This window comes from Arvicola amphibius, chromosome 3 (assembly GCF_903992535.2).
Source record: "Arvicola amphibius chromosome 3, mArvAmp1.2, whole genome shotgun sequence".
NCBI classification, from domain to species: domain Eukaryota; kingdom Metazoa; phylum Chordata; class Mammalia; order Rodentia; family Cricetidae; genus Arvicola; species Arvicola amphibius.
The window spans coordinates 101,869,729-101,891,197 of record NC_052049.1 but is presented as its reverse complement, the minus strand read 5'-3'; positions in this window follow the sequence as shown (position 1 = coordinate 101,891,197).

Sequence of the window (21,469 nt, the reverse complement as noted above, 5' to 3'; positions counted from 1 at the left end):
GGAGGCTGACCGAGGATCCAAGGACAATGGCGATGGGCTTGGTCTCTACGACATGGACGGGCTCTGTGTGAGCCTTGTCAGTTCGGTTGCTCACCTTCCTGGACCTGGGGGGAGTTGGGAGGACCTTGGACTCAACATAGTGTAGAGAACCCTGATGGCTGTTTGGCCTCAAGAGGGAGGGAGTGGGGGTGTGGGTGGAGGGGAGGGGAGGGAAGGGGAAGGAGGAGGGGAGGAGATGGCAATTTTTAATAAAAAATAAATAAACTGAAAAAAAAAGAATTAGTAAAAAAGAAGCCTGAGCTATGGGGCCAATTGGTTTATAACTAATGTAGACCTCTGTCTGCTTTCTTTGGGACTTAACAGCTGCAGGAACCGAGCAGGACAGAAAACTCAGTCAACAAAGGACATTTGTATTAATCTTACTATATGGGAGTGAAGAAGCTGACACTGCTACCAGAGAAAAGGTGTTTCTTTGGGCAAAGGAGAAATGTCAGGGCCCAGTACCCAAAGTGTCTTCAGGCTGCTTGCATAGTCACATTCAGCTTTTAAGATTCCACAGCTTTCCAATCAGTGCCCTAACTTATAGAGAGCTAGCGTGGGAAGAGAATTCAATTTGCATAATAAGTCAAATATTCTGAGATTCTGGGGTTTGATTTTTCCAGTAACCTCGACCCATTGGCTACAGGGAATAAGGACATGCGAAACAGTTATAAAGATGGCCAGGTCCTGCATTTGAGCAGAGATTTTGAAAACCCAAGCTCCTCCTCTCTCTTACTTTGTTCATAAATATTAGTAATGATAAGCTAATCTCAGTATATTCCTCAGTTTGAGGAACGTGTTCAAAAGCATCGCACACTTGTTTATGCAGACCCTGGCCTCTCATAAATGTCCTATTAGCAGTATCTCTGTGATGATTTGTACAACCCTATTGCCATATCATGCTGGGGGCAGCCAATGCTCTTTTCACTGTGTGCTTACATTGTCTTTAAATGGAATCAGATTTAAAATATCAAGACCCTCTAGAACCAATTCAGAAAATCAACTTCAAGATTCCTTCCTCAGAAACACCATTGGTACCCACATCTGTCTTAGTCAACAATGGATGCCATAACAAAGTAGCATATGCCGGATGGCTTAAGCAAGACAAATGTATTTTCTGATAGCTATTGAACCCAGAAGTCCAATATGAAGGCCATCTGTGTGCTGTGCTCTGGGGAGGCCTGTCATCGTCCAGGCTGCTACCTTTTCAGTTTGCTCTCACACACCCTGTTTGCTCTGTGTGTTTTCTCAGCACTTTTTTTCTTCTTAAAAGAACATCAGATTGTCAAAGAGCCTTGCCATTTCCAGTCAGTTCTCTTTGAAAAGGGGCCCATCCTTACGACCCCATTTCACTTTTATCTTCTTACAAGCCATACTTCCAAACACAGTCACATTAAAAGTTAGGATTGTCCATATGAATTTAAGGGAATAAAGTTCATTTTATCAGCTGTTAAGATGGTTCAGTGGATAAAATACTGGTTACCTGATTTCAACCTCTGGTTCCCATTGTGGAAGAAGACACTCTTGAAAGTTATCTATTGGAGAAAGGCTGCTTGTTGGTTCCGGGCCACCGGCTAGCTTAGACCTTAAATAATCGCACAGAAACTATATTAATTAAATCACTGCTTGGCCCATTAGCTCTAGCTTCTTATTGGCTAACTCATATTAATTTAACACATTTTTATGAATCTGTATATTGCCATGTGGCTGTTTACTGGATAAAGTTCCCAGCGTCTATCTCAGGCGGCACCATGGCTTCTCTCCAACTCTGCCCTTTTTTCTCCCAGCATTCCATCCAGTCCTCCCCACCTAACTCTGCTTCCTTGCCCCGCCCTACTATGCTATAGGCTCAACACATTTCTTTATTCATTTACAGTAATCACAGTATACAGAATCCCACATCATCCCCCTACACACACACACACTCATCCCTCACAGTCACAAACAATTGCGCGCACACACACACACACACACACACACACACACATCACACTTTATCTGAGACACAAGCTAATCAATTATGTTTTAGAAGTTCAGTTTATAACATTCCAGTGTGATGCAATGTTTTTGTGAACAATAAAAATAATTATGGGTGTGTCACTACTTCTGGGAGACGCAGTTGGGTACTCATTTCTGTGTACTTTGAGAAACTCCTCCCCATGGGAGTCAATTGAAATATGGTTGAGATCTTGGCTTTTGATGCAGTAAAGAATTTCAGAATATGATGTGGGATGCCCTTTTGTATGCTGCAAATACATTTTATTACCATTGGTTAATAAAGAAGCTGATTTGACAAATAGCCAGACAGAATAGAGTCAGGCAGTAAATCCAAGCAAAAATAAAGAGAAAAAGACAGAGTCAGGAAAACTGGAGCAGCCAATGAAGAAGCAAGATATGAGTTATCAAGTCCTGAGCTTCATGGTAAAATACAGGATAATAGAAATGGGTTAATTAAGTTGTAAAAGCTAGTTAAAAATAAGCCTGAGCTAATTGGTTAAACTGTTTGTAATTAATATTAAAACACAGGGTGGTTAGTCAGGAACTGGTGGGCAGGAGAGCAACTTCAAGTTATAAGAATAAGTCAGTATGCAGCAAGTTGGTATCTGCTAAGATAAAGATAACATTAGGGAATGAGGCATTTGTCTAAGGACCTTGGTATATGACTGGAGGGCTTCTAATGTTCTATTGCTTAAAGAATACAATTTGCAGCCAGGTTCAAGGTTAAGCAAAGCTTAATGCTTAAGTTAAAAATCAGAGCCGGTTCATGTATTTGTCCTATTGTAAGAAAATTCCTTCACTAAATGAAGATGCAGTGTGGTTGAGAAGATATTCTGTTAGGTGTAGGAGTGAAAGCAGTGCTAACAACACCAAGAGTCACCTACACCTTATCTGTCAGCACTCCTAACAACACCAGGAGTCACCTACACCTTCGCCGTCAGCATTTTTTTTTTTTTTTTTTTTTTTTTTTTTTTTTTTTGCTGCTTTAACACTCTTACTTGAAACATCTTTCAGGAAAAGGACATCCCAACATACATCATGATGTCTATGGAGACAGTCTTCACAGCCATTTTAATTTTGCCAGTTGTGATGAAATTCTGGGCTTTCAGTCATTAAGAAACATGAAGTGAGGATTTCCTTACCTTCCCATGCCCTCTGCTTTTTCCTTTTCTACTTCAAGTTAAATCTCTTTTCAGTAAGCCATTGGTACAGGTCTGAGGCTCCTGACCTTTAATTTTTATTCGTTTGACTTTTTAAAGATTTATTTCTAACTATGTGTACATTTGTTTTACACACACACACACACACACACGTGTGTGTGTGTGCATGGGAGGACAGAATCATCATTCCTCCTGGAGCTGGAGTTGCTGGTTGTTGTGAGCTTCCCAGTATGTCTGGTAGGAACCAAACATGGGACTTTGCTAGAGCAATAGCTCCAACTACTCGGCCTTGCTTTTTAAACATTTTTTCCTACACGGTCATGTTATCAAACTACCTTCTAAATATTTATGTTTAAGTCAATATATATGTGCTTCTCATAAACGTAGTCTGAGAAACCTGCTTTTGATTCGCAGTGGTTAATATAGAGCTTCATTGCTTCCCAAACTGATGAGAATAAGGACGCGCACGCTTACTCATTCCCTGCGATTTGATTGGACGGTGCTGGATTCTCAGCTCTCCCTTATTAGTCTTCAACATTTTTGTACAAAGTAGAAATTAACATAGAATGGCATTACATTCTCAGGCATGACTCGGGATGAGCTGAAAGCACTTCCCTTACTTTGACTCCATGGTGACTTCAAGTCCAATAACTAAGCAAAATTTGTTATGATAACAATATGTCAAGGACCATAAAGGAAAGTTTACTTCATGTCACACTTTGAATTACACGTTTTCATAAATAAACTCTGTCAGTTACAAAAATCTTACATAAAACAAACAGTAGCTCATGTCCAGACCTTGAGTCTCAGCTACTTCGGAGACTAAACCAAAGCATCAAAAGTTTAGGGCCTTCGGGAGGCAGAGGCAGGCGGATCTCTGAGTTCGAGGCCAGCCTGGACTACAAGAGCTAGTTCCAGGACAGGCTCTAGAAACTACAGGGAAACCCTGTCTCGAAAAACCAAAAAAAAAAAAAAAAAAAAAAAAAAAAAAAAAAAAAAGTTTAGGGCTACCTTAGGCTACAAAGTTGAGTTCAAGGCCTGGGAAATTCATGGAGATCCAGTATTAAAATAAATAGGAAAACAAGGGTGGGTATGTAGCTCAGTCGTAAACTATTTACCTAGCATGCTTAAGGCCCTCAGTTATTTACAAGTATTTAAGTATAGGCTATATACTGCACATAATAAAATATGTAGTTAAAGAGTGGGTCTATGACCAAATGACTCTTACACAGCTTGTGTGTGAAACAAATCTAGACCAAGGCCAGGGTACAAACTCCTCACATTCCTTCATTTGCTGAATGGATCCTTGAAAGAAAATGCATTTCCTCCCATTTTCTTGTGAAACAGAATTCTCATGTTGTTTATTTCGTATGACACTTGGAATCCAAAGACCTTGCTTACTGTCTGCTAGCAAAGTTTCCACATTTAAAAAGATAGAAATCAATCTTTGAGAAGAAGCTGTGCCACACTTGCCTGTCAATGTCTGGCTTTTCTCCACAACTTTGTGTTTTCTCTGGAAATCATCAAAAAGGAAGCATACTTTTTATAGAAGTCGCCATCAGCAATAAACTGATACCCATCCCCCACCAAAACCTAGGTCATCTATAAAACTGTGGTTCTCAACCTGTTCTCAACCTCCACAGGGGTGGCATCTCAGATATCCTATATGTCAGATATTTACATTATGATTCAGAACAGTAGCAAAATTACAGTTATGAAATTGCAACAAAAAATGATTTCTTGGTTCGGGGTCACCATGACATGAGGAACTGTATTAAAAAGTCATGGCATTAGGAAGGTTGATTATTTCTAACCTATATTTTTAGCCTATATTTTATCACTTGTGTATGTTGAGAATCCTTTTCCTGAGTAGATTCCACATCTTTTTGGTTGTATAATATTCTGAGTATGTCCATAGAGTTCCAAAATATGTTCTGGCTGTCATCTTCTTCCCTCCCCCCTTTTTTGGGACAAGTTCTCACATACCCTAGGCTTGCCTCAAACTTCATATGTCATTGAGGATGACTTGAACATTTGATCTCCCGTGAGCATCCTGAGTGCTGGGGATATACGTGTACACAGCACACAGTTTACATGCTCCTGGAGACTGAGCCCAAGGCTTCGTGTGTGCTAGACAAGCGCTCTCCTTCCGTTGAGCTCTAGTCCAATCCTTTATTTATTATTGGGCCAAGCTACCCAAAACCTTTGACTACTTGCTATAACCGATTAGTTTTAGTCTACTTGACACAAACTACAATTATCTGGGAAGAGGAAACCGCATCTGCAAAATTACCTCCACAAAGCTGGTTTGTGGGCAAGTCTATGGGGCATTTTCTTGAGTAAAGGTTGATGTAAAAAAGCCCAGCCCACTGTGGGCAGCACCACCCCTGGATCTGTATAATAAAGGAGACTGTACAAGCCATGGGAGCAAGCCAGGAAGTTATGATCCTCTGAAATTCCTGTGTCGCACGTCATCCTGAGGTCCCGCCTTAACTTCCCCTATTCACACAGTGCAACCTGTACAATACATAAACTTCCCCACCCACCCTCCAAACTGTTTTTCTTCAATGCTTTATCACAGTAGCAGACTTTTTGCTATAGCTTACCTACTTGATGTTCCCCTTGCTCATTTTTCTTCCTCATTTTTAGCACACAAATCAGAATGTTCATTTACAAGTTGTAGATTTGACCATGGTGTTAAAGCCCTGCAACAGCAATGACATCATCAACAGCACTGCACCTCACTCAAAATCCAATCATGTTCCTCTCCCAACCTCTAAAGCCGCGTGCGGCTGGCTTCTGTCTACCTCTCCCATCCTTTCTTCTGTCTACTGCTACCATACTTACCTACACCCACTGCTCCAGCCACACTGGTGGTAGCTTTCTTGCTTATTGTTCTCTGTATATCAAGGCAGATCCTACCTGTGCTGGGATTTTGTCTAGTTTTTTTTTCCCCCTCATCTCACTCAGATCCTGATGCTTAAGTCACCTTGTCAATCAGGCTGCTGATATCTCTTCCTTTTATGAAGCAGCCTGTCCCATCCTGTTACTTTGGGTTAGGCCCTGCCCTTTCTGTTTAATAGACTTATATATTTCTTAACCGTATATAGTTAATCCTCTGTTAGTGTATATTGTTGTCTGTAGTTGTTTTCCGTTTCATGCCTTATAGCCTATTAGAGGTCACAGATCTTGCCACTTTGTTTATACCTATATCACCATGGCTAAAAATGTTTGAGATATAGAAAATTTTAAAATTGTGAAGCAGATAAATGAGTAAATCAATGAACATATTTACTAGAGAGTAACAAAGTATGTGTATTACAAAATATACATGAAATAGACATAGAAATTCCTTGTAAAATATATTTTATTAATTCATTCATATTTCATACAAAGTATTATGATTATAGTCCCTCTCCACTCCTCTCTTTGATTCTCCTAGATTTACCTCCACCCCATCCCCGCTCATCCTCATATCCTTCTTATTATTTCACTGACTCCAGTTTGTGCTGCCCTATAATTCCTAGATGTATGGCCATCTGCTGGGGCCTGATGAACCTACCAGAACACACCATTAAAGGAACCGTCAGCTGCCAATGGCTCCTCAGCAAATGCTTATTAGCTTTGCACTCTTCCTTGCCAGAATATTGATCAACTTGATCTTGTGCATGCTGATGACATAAAATTCAAGGGAAATTCCCAGTATTTTCCCCTTATCATGAATGGAAAAATTCATTCACCTAGAGATAGTCTAGAATACCAGAGAGGTCAAAGGAACATTGGAGAACTCCCAATCCTTTTTATCTTTTTAGCTTGTTTTGAACAGGAGTTCAATTACATGTTCTCTTAAAAGTTCTTATTTTTTAGGTTTCTAGCTCATAAAATCTTAAAAACACAAGTAAAGTCATGAATAATTCAAAACTCAGGTGGGTTTGGCTTACTCCTGAACCATATTGGTCCTTCCGCACACTCTTTAAAGTCTGACACTTGTAAACCAGTCTCTTACATGGAATTTGACCCCTAGGCCAACTTATCTCAGGCTTAAACATTTCCTGTCCTCATAAGCTTCTGGAATCTGTTTTTGTCTCCTGACCTTTCATATCTGGAAGTGACCTCTTGAATCAGGTTCTTCTGTGCTTTGATTCACTCTCCTGTTTTTACTTTACTGTGGGCATCCCTTCACCTTCTGATGTCCCATGGCTTCAAAGAAGGTCTCTTTCCTCATCCAGCCTGCACAACCCAGGTCAAGGGCCATCCATTAACCGTAATGAGGAAAAGGGGGTTGAAAAAATAATTACTTCATTTTATATTTCAAAATATTAAACTTAAATGGGAAACCACTCGACCCACTGATTATTTTCATTTTATCATTTATCAGAAAAACACAAGAATGTTACTTGAAAGTATAATTATTGTTAATGCAGAAAAAATAGTCATCTGTACGCTTGATCTTATATGATACTTAAACTTTACTTTCTGATTTATAAACTCATATGTCAAATGTCAGGATTTTCTGAAGTGATAAACCAGATACTGAGAAAAAAATTAGACCCAGAAAAACCTTAATAACCAGTTTTCATCTGTAATGCTCTAGATTAAGAGTTGCTCACTCACAGTAGAAGCAAATTCAGTTCTTGTATAGAGAAACTTTGCTTTAAATATAGTGTTCAAAATTCCAAATGGATGATGTACCAATAAAGAAGCCAGCAAAACATACAGAGAAACAGACCCAGGAGAAAGAACCATCAGAAAAAGCAGATCATAAAACCAGACCTAAAACCATTACAGGGATTTTAAGAACAGCTATAAAATATAGTGCATATGTTAAAGATAATAAAAAGACTATTAAAATACATTGAAGAACAACGGACAATTACAAAAAGCCAGGGTACTTGGTTAGGAACCAAATCTAACAACTAGAGAGGAATAGGATAATCATTGAAATAAAAATTTATTGACCTGGCAAGATAGCAGATGTGGGAATTAGTACTCATAGAAAGAGTGAAAGAAATAATTTAATATATGCAATAAAAATATCTTTAAAAAGCAATGAATTGCGTGAAAAATAACAGAGAGAGAGGGAGAATAAAGTGTCCTTGTTTTAGGAAACAATCCAGTGGCAGGAGAAGAAAAGCAGTCACCAAGGAGTAAATGACCAAAACTGTTCCATGATGAATGAGAGAGACAAAGTCTCAGATTTAGGAAGACTAATGGATCTCACACCACAACATATACAACTGTCCAGCATAGGAGTCCTTAATAGGAATGTTTAGAACAGGAAAATATATCTTAAAAATCTGAAAAGTATTTCCAAGGAAAGACAGATTCCTTCCACAGGGCCAAACACTTTATTGACGAATGACTCTCCACAGGAACAACAGGAGCCAGAAAAAGAGTGAAGTCTCTTTAGAGTCCTGAGAAAGAAGCAGTGGCAACCCAGAAACGTGTCTTCTATAGACCAAGGAAAAAGAAAGATATTTTCAGATAAGAACATAAAATACTTAACCAGAATCAATCTGTGCAAATTCATTTCCTTTTGGAAGATGAAACAAGACGGTAGAAAAATGACATAAATGCAAAGAACCATAAAGACATGGAATACACATGTACCAATGTCCAAAATGACAAAAATGAAGCTAAAGAAGTAAAATAAAGCTGATGGATAAGGGAGGAGCCATGTATTGGGTTAAGAGCAGAATGTATGTTAAAATTTCTAGTGTAACTACTAAAATAAATCAGGTGTAAAATTCCTAAACTAAGAAGGGAAAGTAAAACAGAACACACACAATTTTGTATCCCCTTGATGGCAAAACATGAAGTGGGTAGGGACCAAACCATGAAAACCTGATATAAATGTAAGAAATAATGAGGTCCAAACTATGCTAAATCTTTTAGTAAGCAATGTCTCTCAAATTATAAAGCAGCCTGTTGCACACTGGACTTTTTTTTATTATTGATTTTTATTGAGCTCTACATTTTTCTCTGCTCCCCACCCTGCCTCTCCCCTCCCCCCTTCAACCCTCCCTCATGGTCCCCATGCTCCCAATTTACTCAGAAGATCTTGTCTTTTTCTACTTCCCATGTAGATTAGATTTATGTAAGTCTCTCTTAGTGTCCTCATTGTTGGCAGACGGGACTTTTTAAATAATGTTTTTCTTTGAAAAATTCATACACAATTTATTTTGTTCATGTCTGCCCATGCTTTTCCTCTTCACCTCACCCCAACTCATTTCTTTTCCCATTCTATTCTCTTTTAAAAATGAAATGCACTGATTCTAGTCAATGTTGCCCTACCGCACATGGGTGTATATGGCTTAACAACATATGAGAACACAAGCTACCGAAATTTACTGAACACTAATAAAATGGGAAGGTGCTGTATAAAAAATACTAACAAAACGATTTTCTGCTGTGTTGGTATCAAACAAAAAAAAGTATGTCCTGAAAAGCAATCCTCCAGACAGAGTCATCTTACACTGTTTACAGCTGAAGTTCACAGGGAAGATCCTCGGGGTTATATGTAACAATGGTATAGTTTTATAGTTTCACAGAATTGCCAGTGGAAAGTAAAAAAAAAAAAAACTAACCATAGTAGCAGAGAGTTTAACATTCCTATCTTAGGAATCAATAAACTAAACAGAGGGTCTCACACCCACTAACTAGCTAGTAAACTTTCTTATCATATAAGCATAAGATCTTTTAAGAATAAAGAATCATCATTATGCAAGTCATTGTACTTAACTACTTAAGATTAAGTGGATATGTGTGTGTGTGTGTGTGTGTGTGTGTGTGTGTGTGTGTGTGTGTGTATGAAATGAGAATAATTATTTGTTGTTGTTCGTGTGTCTAAGTTATTGAGGAATGGATCTTATATGACTTGGCCTGGCATCTATCTTCCGATATGGAAGTCCCTCATTTCCTGATCCTCCTGCATGTTTCTTCAGTGTTAGGAATATAGGTATGTGCTAACAAACCCAACTGAGTATAATTCTAAAAACAAGTGCATATTTGAAAACACATCATAAAATAAGTTATGATTAAAAGATGGATTTGGGAAATTGTAAACAGTAAACAAAATGATTATAAACATATTCTTACAAATTTTCTGTTAAAATAGTTATTACCGATATTTAAATTTAAATGTTACTAACAAAAAAGAAGAAAGTCTAATAATAAGAAAGGTACAAATTCAAGAAAATGAAGTTAAATAACAATTGCATAAACAAAATGGGAAGAAAGATAGGCTAAGTTTAGAACAAAAATTAATGACATTGAAAATTAGGTCAAAATGAATGGGGCTTACACACCAAACTTTGGTTTGTAAAAGTGTGGTAAAGTGAGAAAAATCCAATAAAATTAATCAAGTTTTTCTTTAAAAAAAAAAAGACAAAAAGCACAAATGCCATAAACATAGATACAGCAGAATTTAAAGAAAAATAACCCACAAAACTATGATCAAAAAAAAAATGAGGATAAAAAATGAATTGTAGTTAAAAGATACAAATCAAACAAATTAGTAGTTTTGAAACTTCCTGGAGAGATAACATTCAGATAATTCTGATTGTTTTCAATTTCTTCCAAGAACAAGAAAATGAAAAATATTTATTTTTTTGTGATAAATTTTAAAACTGGAAAAGTACAATTAAAAATATTTTGCAAACCAATATCATTCCACAATATAGTTCCAAAGCATTCAACAAAACAAGAGCAAATAACCCCAGCAGTGATGAAAATCAGGAAGCTGAGGAATGCAAGACCAAGACAGTTCAGTACACTAATGCTTGAGAAGAAAACACACAAGGATTTCAAAGGAGGAAGCAACAATAGTGGGCAAAAATAAGCATGTGCTCCTTTCAGAAGTCACATCTCTGTCTCAGGAGGAACATTTGAATTTGATTAAAGAAACTCACTGTTTTAATGAACAAAAACTAAATCAATTACCGGAGAAGAGGATGAGGAGAATGAAAGCAGTCTCTTGAAATGCAGGAAATAGTCAGGATGCCCAACATTAGCATTCTCCTTAGAGTCACAAATGAGTTCTAATACACACACACAAAGTCTTTTAAAAAGTTAAGAATTAGGATGATGGGCAAAATTTTCATTGTTTGTAGATGGCACAACTGTCCTTTAAAAGAAAGACAAAAATCTATCAAACTGGGGCTAGAGAGATAGCTCAGCAATCAAGAGTACTTGCTGCTCTTGGAGAGGACCCAAGTTTAGTTTCCAGCACCCACAAGGTGGGTCACAACCCTCTACAACTCTAGTTTCAGAAGGTCTGATGCCCTTTGTTGGCCTCTCTGAGCATTGCAAGCACATATAGATGCAAGCACTTATACTCACATGTAAAAAAACAAAGCAGGCAAATTTTTCAAAATAATTTAGGAATTTTATTATATTTAAGTTCAATATAAAAATAATGCAAATAGGATTGTATGTTTGGAAACACTGTACCCAAGGCAATAAGAAATAAAATAAATGATTCTTAAATTCAATAAAAATGCAAGAAACTTACAAGTAAATATGTTTCAGGTTGATATGACATAGAATACTATGTCTTCTTGTCAGTCATTGAATGAGCCTGGTGTAAATGCTGTATGCCTGACAGCCAAGTTCTCTGGCCATGGTTGGTGTCCAAAGCAATCACTGTATACCCTCTGTACAGGCTGTAGCTCCCTAACAAAGGCTCAGGATGTACTGTTCCTTCTCTTTTGTAACTATGTAGATCGCCTGAGAAGAGGTGTGAATTCCAAGCTATTGTCCGAGCTAGAGGTGTGACAGCAGTCCTGCTACCCCAGGAAAGAGAATGTTAATGAACTTCTACCTTAGTTTACCTTTGGGGATAAAGGTGTTTGGGAAATAAACGCGGGTGATCCTCAGGAATGAATGAATCCTGAGACTCCCTTCCAATATTGCTGTGTGAACTGTGTCTCAGTTATTTCCGAGCCTCCACACAGATCCAGAGAGGGAAAAGTAGTTTATGCTGGGGCATTGGAACCCAGACAAAATGCCTGTATCAACACACCTTCAAAGTGCCCATTCCTTTGTTTTCAGCTAAAGTGTTATGATGCAAACTGTGCATGCCCAAAGGGATTATGTTCAGCAAGTTCACCTTACAAACGTACGTGCTATGACTAACTGATCATGCTCAGGAATGGGAAAATCCCTAACATACTTTCCCACAAATTCATGTATGAGAAGGCATGTATAGAGACATACATACACGCATGCTTCCTATGTATCATGTGACATATGTATTAGTCACTTTTTTCATTAATGTGACAAAAGCTCTTTAAGAAAAGAAAGGTTTGTTTTGGTTAACACTTTTAGGGTTGTTGTGACCTATTGAGTTTCCTAGGATTAGGAAATCACTAGGAAAATCACCTAGCATGGGTGAGGGACTGTTTACAGAAGTGTGGAAGAGTCAAAAGCAACTGAGTCCTAAAAGCCCACTCCATCAAGGACAATGATTTATTTAAAAGCTAGAACCCTGAACCTCTCTGCAAAACTTTCAGGCAACTAAACAGGTTAGAGAGTGCCCTCCCCTCAGTAATCCTTACTGCTTAAACAGCCTATGGAGGGAATGGGCTTTGAGGATCAGGTAAATTTCAAGGATTGTCAACTCTTTATTTTGTTTATTTTCTGAGTTTTAAGAAACCTCCATGTAGAATTTCCTTAGCTTCCCACCTGGGTGGAATGTTTTACCTTGGAAGTGTTACACCCCAAGGACATAACAGTCAAGGTGAAGTAATGGCAGTGGGAACACGGGACAGCTGGTCATATTGCTTCTTTTGTAAAGGAACAAAGAGGGATGAAGGCTTAATTCCTCTTTTTATTTATTCTGGGATCTCTGACCATGGAATGGTTCCATCTATATTCAGTATGGGGTTTCCCTACATTAAATAAAAAAGACTCACAATAGACACTCCCAGAGGTATGTTTTGGGGGTGATTCAAAACCAACTCCCAACCCCAACATGTTAACAGTGAAAATCAACCTCCACTCTCAAGTAAAATGAATGTCTGTGTTTCTTTGTTTGTGGAGGGTGTTGCTTTGGAAATAATTCTGATGACACCAATGTTTTCTTTATTTGTTATGTGTAATACTTATTTTTCCATTCCCATTTTTGGTTGAGCTCATTATGGCTTTGTGCTCATCAATATACAAACCAGTAAATAGTCCTTGCTTCCACTAGGAAAACTTATTAAAGGAGTGTGAAATAAGTGGAGAAATGCTAACAAATAGAAGAAATATAACAAACATATCAAACCACACCAATCCTAGACTGAATATGATTCCTGTTTATTTTTGCATGCATATATATGATGTGCATATGTATATTTGTTTTCTCGTGTTTGTGGGTACATGTATGTATGACTTTAGGAGGTTGACAGTATATATCATCTTTAATGGATTTCTACACTATATGAGTCAGAATCTATCACTGAACCCAAAACTTGCTGACTTGCCTGGTCTAGCTAATCAGCTTTCTCTTGGATGCCTCGTACCTGCTTTCCAGGGTGCTGAGAATGAAGGTGTTTGCCAAAACACTTGATACTTACATGCCACTAGAAATCCCAGCCATTCTCATGCTCAGATAACCCACAAAGCTATATTCATAGCCCCATGATTTCTATAAGGTTTTCTTTTTTAATGACATTGGAAATGGAGATTCTAGGTTCCATTTTAAACATGTAATACCAATACCTAATTTTCCTTTCTATCGTGAACTAATTATCCCAGAGAAGTTGACAGTAGAGAAGAAGAAATAGACTCATGCTAATAGGTGTGGAAACCTAAACTACAGAAATGGCACTGTCGAGCATAAAACAAAGACAGCCTCCAGAGATAGAACAGTTCATTTTTTTTTTTTTTTTTTTTTTTGGAAATCCAAATGCCATGACGACCCTATTGTGAAACACAGAGTTCTAAAGTTTAGAAGAGAACTCCAGGGAGATCTTTTAATATCTCATAAAGGCAGGGCATTGTGAGCAAGTCCCAAAGCGCCGCCATAAAAGAACATGGATGAATTTTACACCATTAAAGGAGAAACTTTTGTTCATCAGAAGATACCAGAAAGACTGAAAAGACATTTCCAGCCCAGAAGACCCTGTTCCCCTTACAGGCCAGGGAGGAATGGGTCACAAGGATCACTTAGGATAAACTGGATAATAAGAAAAAAGTAACCAGAATACTAAGTAACCAGAATAAAAAGTAACCAGATACTAAGACAAAAGTAACCAGAAAACCAGGGAAGGATGTTTAAAACAAATAATTCATTTTTTATCTATATGAAAAATGAGCCATGGCTTCAATAAGACAAGGAGAAGAAAATTAATACTATAATGACATATCTATTTAAAATCAAATATTCACCTCAAGTTAGCCTCTCTGTCAGTGAGTATGACTTTGTAGAGAAGTTTGAAATCCCTTCCACTGCTGACATAATATAAAGAGTTGTAACTATTTGAAGAGCCATCTTAATGTACAGGCTACATATGCCTTTTAATCTCACAATCACACTCATTTAGAAAACAATTTGCATGTGTGCAGGAATAAGTAGGAATCATCCTTATAACATTTTAATAGGACTTTCTAAAAGAGAAAAATAAAATCTATTTGAATAGCTCTATAAATAATTCTAGCACATTCTTGATAGAAATATTACAGAGCACCAAAAAGTAATTGCTTACATCATCAATGGTCTATCCATCAGAACGTTAGCAGGCAATAAATGCCATGCTTAAGTTGGATAATATGAGTTCAGGACAGAAAAGAAAGTACTTTAGAAAGTAGGGCAAATGTTACCCTAAGGGTAATGACAGCATAGGTTAAGCTTTCTTTACAGTGGAGGGAACCGATGTTGAAAATAATTGTTGACACTGAATGTGGGCAGCTCTGAGCAGAAAACTTCATTACTGTGCTTGTGTCTCCTAACCTTGGAGATCAGTTATCCAGAGGAAGCCTGGCAGGAGGATGAGGTAAGATAAATTGTCCCACCTCACCTATTTCTCCAGTTATTTGTCCTAAATACTACAACCTTTCTCAGGGGCAAAAACACGAGATACATTCACATAGTGATTCCAGTGAGCAAAGAAGATTAGATATGTGCTAAGAGGGTGAGGGCTCGGAACAATCCAGAGCAGGAGAATCCTGGAAGCCAAGAGAAAATGCACTTTCACTGGGTCATCAGCTGTGTCATCAGGATGCTGGGTTTAGGTAGGCAGGAACTCAGGCCATATTAGACATTTTAATGATGTTGGATATTAAAAACATAAAGTTGGTAAGACATTCACTGGATAGTGATGAGACTTTTATTTTGGATGGTTTGTGCTTTAAGATTTTCCAGCAGTATGTAAGTAGTTGTTTTAAAAAATTCACTATAAGAAATTCAATATATATTAAATATAAATTAAAGATTGAATTTTGAAATGATTAGCACTGTATGTTCTTTTACTGGTGACATTGTTGTCTTTTCCCACCTCTGCAGGTAGGCAATCTCTTCCATGGGCCAGTAGAACATTAAAATATTCTAAAGAAAGGAAACCACTAAATGTGTATTCTTTTTAACTGCAATACCAATAACTTTTAACAATGTAAACTGGATATTGATGTCAAAGGAAAAGTCATAGGAGATCTGATTAGTCATCCTAGAGGGATGACAGCATCCCGTGCAAGTTACAAAAAACTTTGCTTGTTCACACTTCCTGAATTTCTTTGTCAAATGCTTGTTATCCATGGAAAGATTCTAAATGAAACACAGTAGTTTCTATTTTAAATATATATATACTTTGATGCATATGTTGTGTCTATATACCTAAATATAAACACATAATGGCTAAGGTTTCTGTACTGCCTGGTCCTACAGCCATTTAGTTCCAAAGAAAGACACAGAGGTCTACATTAATTATAAGCTAGTTGATTTATTATCTCAGGCTTTTTATTAACTAACTATTACATCTTAAATTAACCATAATTCTTGTCTATGTTAGCCACGTGACTTGGTACCTTATATCAGTGAAGCATTCTGATCTTGCTTCCTCTTTGTTTGGGTGACGACTGCAGACTGAATCTTTCTTCTTTCCAGAATTTTCCTTTTCTGGTCAACCCACCTATACTTCTTGCAGAGCTACTGGCCAATCATCATTTTATTAAAGGAATACAAGTAACAAATCTTTACAGGGTACAAGACCATTCTCGCATAGTACATGATGTAGATGGATGTGATAGAATTGAGTATAATAAAGGGTTTTTTAATTTAGGGGTAGTCTCACAGATCACAGTCCTCTGTTCAAGAAGGGAACAAGAACCAAATCCAGCAGCTAAGAAAGAGAGACTGTGCAAGCTTTATGTCTGCATTTATAGTACAAAAGACCACATACAAGTGGGTTTGTACTTTCAAAGGTATTGGCTAAAGGAGTTCCCATAGCACCTCTGTCTTTTGTCTAAATAAGAGAGTTCCAAACCCAATACAAAACTATATAGAATAAGAACAAATATCAAGTATAAGAATTAGAATTACAACCAGCATAAACAATATCAAACAAGAAACATATGCTAGATGTTTCAATAATTATCCTACCCTAAAGAGTCTAAGTCTTGTATAAGAAATGGCTTGGATAAGTCATGAGAGGAAAGTAACTATGACTATCTAGTCTTCAACCCCATTGAAGACCCAAGAAGGGAAATAATATTATGAGTAAACAGGAAGTACAATCAAGCAACTTCCAAAATATGCAATAAATGACAGAGACAAGTGGCTATCTGGGCAATTACCCAAAGTCTCATTTGCATTGTTGTAGTAACCAACTTTGGCTAAGGCCTAGAGTAACTGACAGACCATTTTCAGAGGCAGGAAAATTTTCAAAACCATCTTACCCTGTCTTGGCAAGGTTTGACAGTCTTTTTTCTTGTCCTCTCCAGACACTGAATTCTGTTAGTGGTCGAAGCATGGGGAGTTCTTTGCCCAAAGGACAGTTTTGGCAAGAAAAAAACAAGTTCCAAGTGGAGTGTCTTTGATGCCTAACATTCTCTTTGGAATAGATCAGTGCTGTCAGGAGCAATTGTGTCTCACATCAACAGAACTCTAAGTTCTTTAAATGCCATATTTTATAATTCTTTGAGGTAGTTGAAGATTATCTGTCTATGTGGAATATAATCTTTATGTAACTAAAGAAGTTGCTTAGTTTGACTATAATTATGGCAAACATGGATAAATGTTGACCTATACTTAATACCTATATAGCTTAAAGAGTATGACTTCATATTAGAATATTAAACAATCTTTAAACAACTGCGCAGCAAATGAGAACAATGGCCTCAAAATGTAAATGTATAAGTATCTTGGTAAGAGGTAGAAATGGATAAAGCAATATGATCAATATATTGTAAAATTGTACCAATATACAAGATGTCTTAAATATTAGAAACATGCATATATACAATATGACAAAATAACTTTGCATAGGTATACAAATATTGTAAACAGAAATAGGAGCATATTCAATATAAAATATATAATTTGAATTTGTATCTATATACAAGAATCTATACCATTGTAACTTGTCTATAAATAATAGCTCAAATATTCACTTTACTACTCACTATTATTATTAGTGTCAGTAAGCTCACAGTCCTCTAACTATTATCCCACTCATGATGGGTGCCTGATGTAGATAGATGCAATGGAGTAGTCCCACACTATCTCAGAACTGAGTATAATGAAGGGTTTTTCATTTAGGTGTAGACTCACATATCACAGTCCTCTGTACAAGTGGGGAAGAGGAACTTAATCCAGCAGCCGAGAGAGAGACCATATGAGCTTTATGTCTGTGTTCATAGAACAAGAGACCATGTCCAAATGCACTGGTATCTTAAAGGCTATTGGTTGAAAGAGTTCCAATAACACATAAGCACTGGTATATCCATATGTGTTGTGATAGACCATTTGGTAGTTCTGGCTACTCAGCCCCCAAATAATTACACAAAAACTATATTACTTAAACCACTGTTTGGCCCATTAGCTCTAGCTTCTTATTGGCTAGCTCTTACATATTAATTTAACCCATCTCCATTTAATCTCTGTATCACCATGAGGCTGTGACTTACTGAGTAAAGTTCTGGCATCCCTCTCGGATGGGGCTACATGACTTGTCCCTCTGACTCCGCCCTCTTTCTCCCAGTATTCAGTTTAGTTTTTCTTGCCTACCTCTATTCTGCTCTGCACAGGCCCAAGACAGTTTCTTTATTAACAAATGGTATTCACAACATACAGAAGGGAATCCCACATCACATATGTTTATGTACCTTGGGTATATGCAAAGATGTACATACCTATGTGAGATATTTCTTGGGAAAATGGCAAAAGAAGATTTAGTGACTCTCTTTCCAGTAGGCTAATCTAGCCCCTTCCTGGATAGATAATTGATCCTCAGAAAGAATTAAGTTTCTGTGCCAGCTATACCCAGTACAAAAACCTTGGTATTACTCAAAGGTTACTTAAACTTAACTTAGACTTCAAGAAGTATAATATATAATGTATAATATATAATGGCTAATATAATGTATAATCACTAATAAATAAGATGAAATGTGAACACAAATAGTAATTCATGTTGTTGGTTGAAAATGAAGCATTGTCAAAAGGGAGCAACAATTGCTGGCATTTGAAGAAGGGGGCTTAATTTGTGGGGGACATAAGAGTGGGTAGATGAAGTAGTATTTAACTTGTGTCTTAAAGGAGTATCATTTCTTGGTTATAAAATGATCAGTTGCTTGGAAGGAGACCTTGGACCTTGGAGAAGAAGGATGTGAATTCCTGTGGAGAAGGCTAAAATGAAGCAATATTATAGAATTGAAGCATAGCTAACTCCTCCACCTTATTATTTGATGAAGGTTTCCAGCTTCATCATATAATTGCTATTTACTAGAAATTTGCTGAGTACTCAAGGTGGGCTAGAGATGTAGCTCAGTTGGTATAATATTTTCTGAAAATGCAGAAAATCCTGGGCTCAACCCCTAGCACTGCATGAATACATATGTAATGAAGCATCATAACCCCAGAATTCAGGGGGTGGTGGCAGTGGGTCAGAACTTCAAGATCATCCTCGGCCTAAGTACTCAGTGTCTCAAGTAGGTATGTTTTAAATTAAACACTTGTTGAGATAATTACTTTTACTTAAACTATCAATAAAGACAATATGGAATATACATTGAATTCATTACATATTAGCATATTATCACATGTGATTATTTATATCTGATATTTTGTATATGTAACATGTATAAATGTTATGCCATTTCTGAAAATTCTCTTGTCTTGCCTTCCCCATCCCCAATCCCATATGTCAGAGATAAACTCTATTAAGTCTTTCAGGTTTAATATTTAGAACTTGCTCACCTCTGAGAAGAATCTATATTGCTTCAGGATGGTCCAGTGTTCTAAGGAGCTATGTTCAGAACCTGCATTGCTCTGTCTCTGCATTCGTTGACATAAAGAAGAATATCAGTTCCTAGAAATTAGTCCTCTGTCCATTCCTATTCTGCCTCACCTTCCAATAAGAGTAGTGACTTTAATTTGTTTTTTTCACAATTAACTTGCTAACATTTTTACTCAAATTTCTTTTTTTATTTAATAGTAAATAAAACAAAAAGAAACACACTCAATATATGTACAATATAGTATAGCCTTCATTATCCTTGTGTAGGGGATATGTTATACGATTGAGTGTCCACTTGTGTGAGTGTGCACCCAACCCCATGCCACGGCGTATATGTACAGGGCAGAAGAAAATGTCAGGTGTAAGTCAGTCCTTACCTTCCACCTTGTTTGGGACAAGATCTCTATTGTTCACAGCTACTTCATCGAGCTTGCAGGCTCATAAGCATCTGGGGATTCTCCTGTCTGCACATCCCATCTCATCACAGAAGCCCTGGGATTGCAAATGTGCATTATTGGGTTTGGCTTTATGAGACTTCTGAGGATCTGAGTTCTGAGGTCAGATCATCATTCCCGCATGGGAAATTCTTTATCAAAGCACTGAGTCATCTTCCTAGGTCAATATAAAACTTGTTTTTTTTTCTTTTTCTTTTTTTTGCTGTGCCCAGAATCTTGTACACAGATATAAGCACCTTACCACTTAGTTGCATCCCCTTCCTGGCTTGTCTTTCTTTCTTTCTTGGAGTGGGGTCTCACTATGTGGTTCAGGTTGGCACCAAACTTTCAATTTCCTTGCCTCAGTTTCCTAAGAACTAGAAATAAAAGCATACACCACCATGGTCAGACAGTGTGACTTTTGACATTCTCTGCACTCATTACCAAGCCTACACCCGTCTAAGCTCTTCACAGACCACTATTATATGCTTATTATTATTTTGCTTGGTTTATACCCCTCAGAAATATTTATAACTTTAAATAATGTATCTCATCCTTCTCCATGATTTTAAACTCGAGTTACATAAGCTTACAATGAATATGGTTTTCTGCAGCTCACTCTTCCTGCTCAGTTTTCATATGTGAGAAATATACCGGTAGTTATATATTGCTATAATTCTGTCATTTTTTCTTCCTGAAGAGAATTTTTATATAAAAAACAATTTATATACCCATCCCGCTGTCCGTACACATTTGCATTCATTCCAGTATATCCACAAAAGTGACTAGAACTGCAGTGTGTATTATTGAGTATATTTTCTTATGCATGAGAATTTCACTAGGGCAGAGGCAGGGGGTGTTTCTCTAAAGAGCCAGACTTCAACAGCTGACACTTTCCAGGCTGCACACTGTCGATGCTACATACTCTTTGCTGCTTATGTCACTTTCCTCAGACTGTTCGTGACTCAGGTCATCACTGGTGGACCTCTGCTCTGTGGTAATAACGCTGAGTTATTTTAGAATGATTCACCCAGTAAGGTGAACACTGTATACGGCAATCCATCCCCAGACATATGCAAAAAAAAAATACAAACGTCTTTGATGCCATTTTATTTCACATGTTTTCTCTTTGCTGTTACTCTTCCATGCCTTAAGATTTTTAAGAGTTTTAGAGTCAGCTCTCGAGGCTGACCTTCGGTGGTTCCTAAGGTGGCCACATCTTCTTTACCAGGTCACAGCAATATTTCTCTAAAGTGGGATTAATCTACTCTCCCTCCTGAAGTGTATGAGTTGTTTTATATGTGTACTTCTATCTGAATTATAGACTGCAACTTTTTGCTAGAAAGTATTAGATGTGATGTTGAAAACCACTGGAGTTGCGGTAGCATATACACCCCACAGA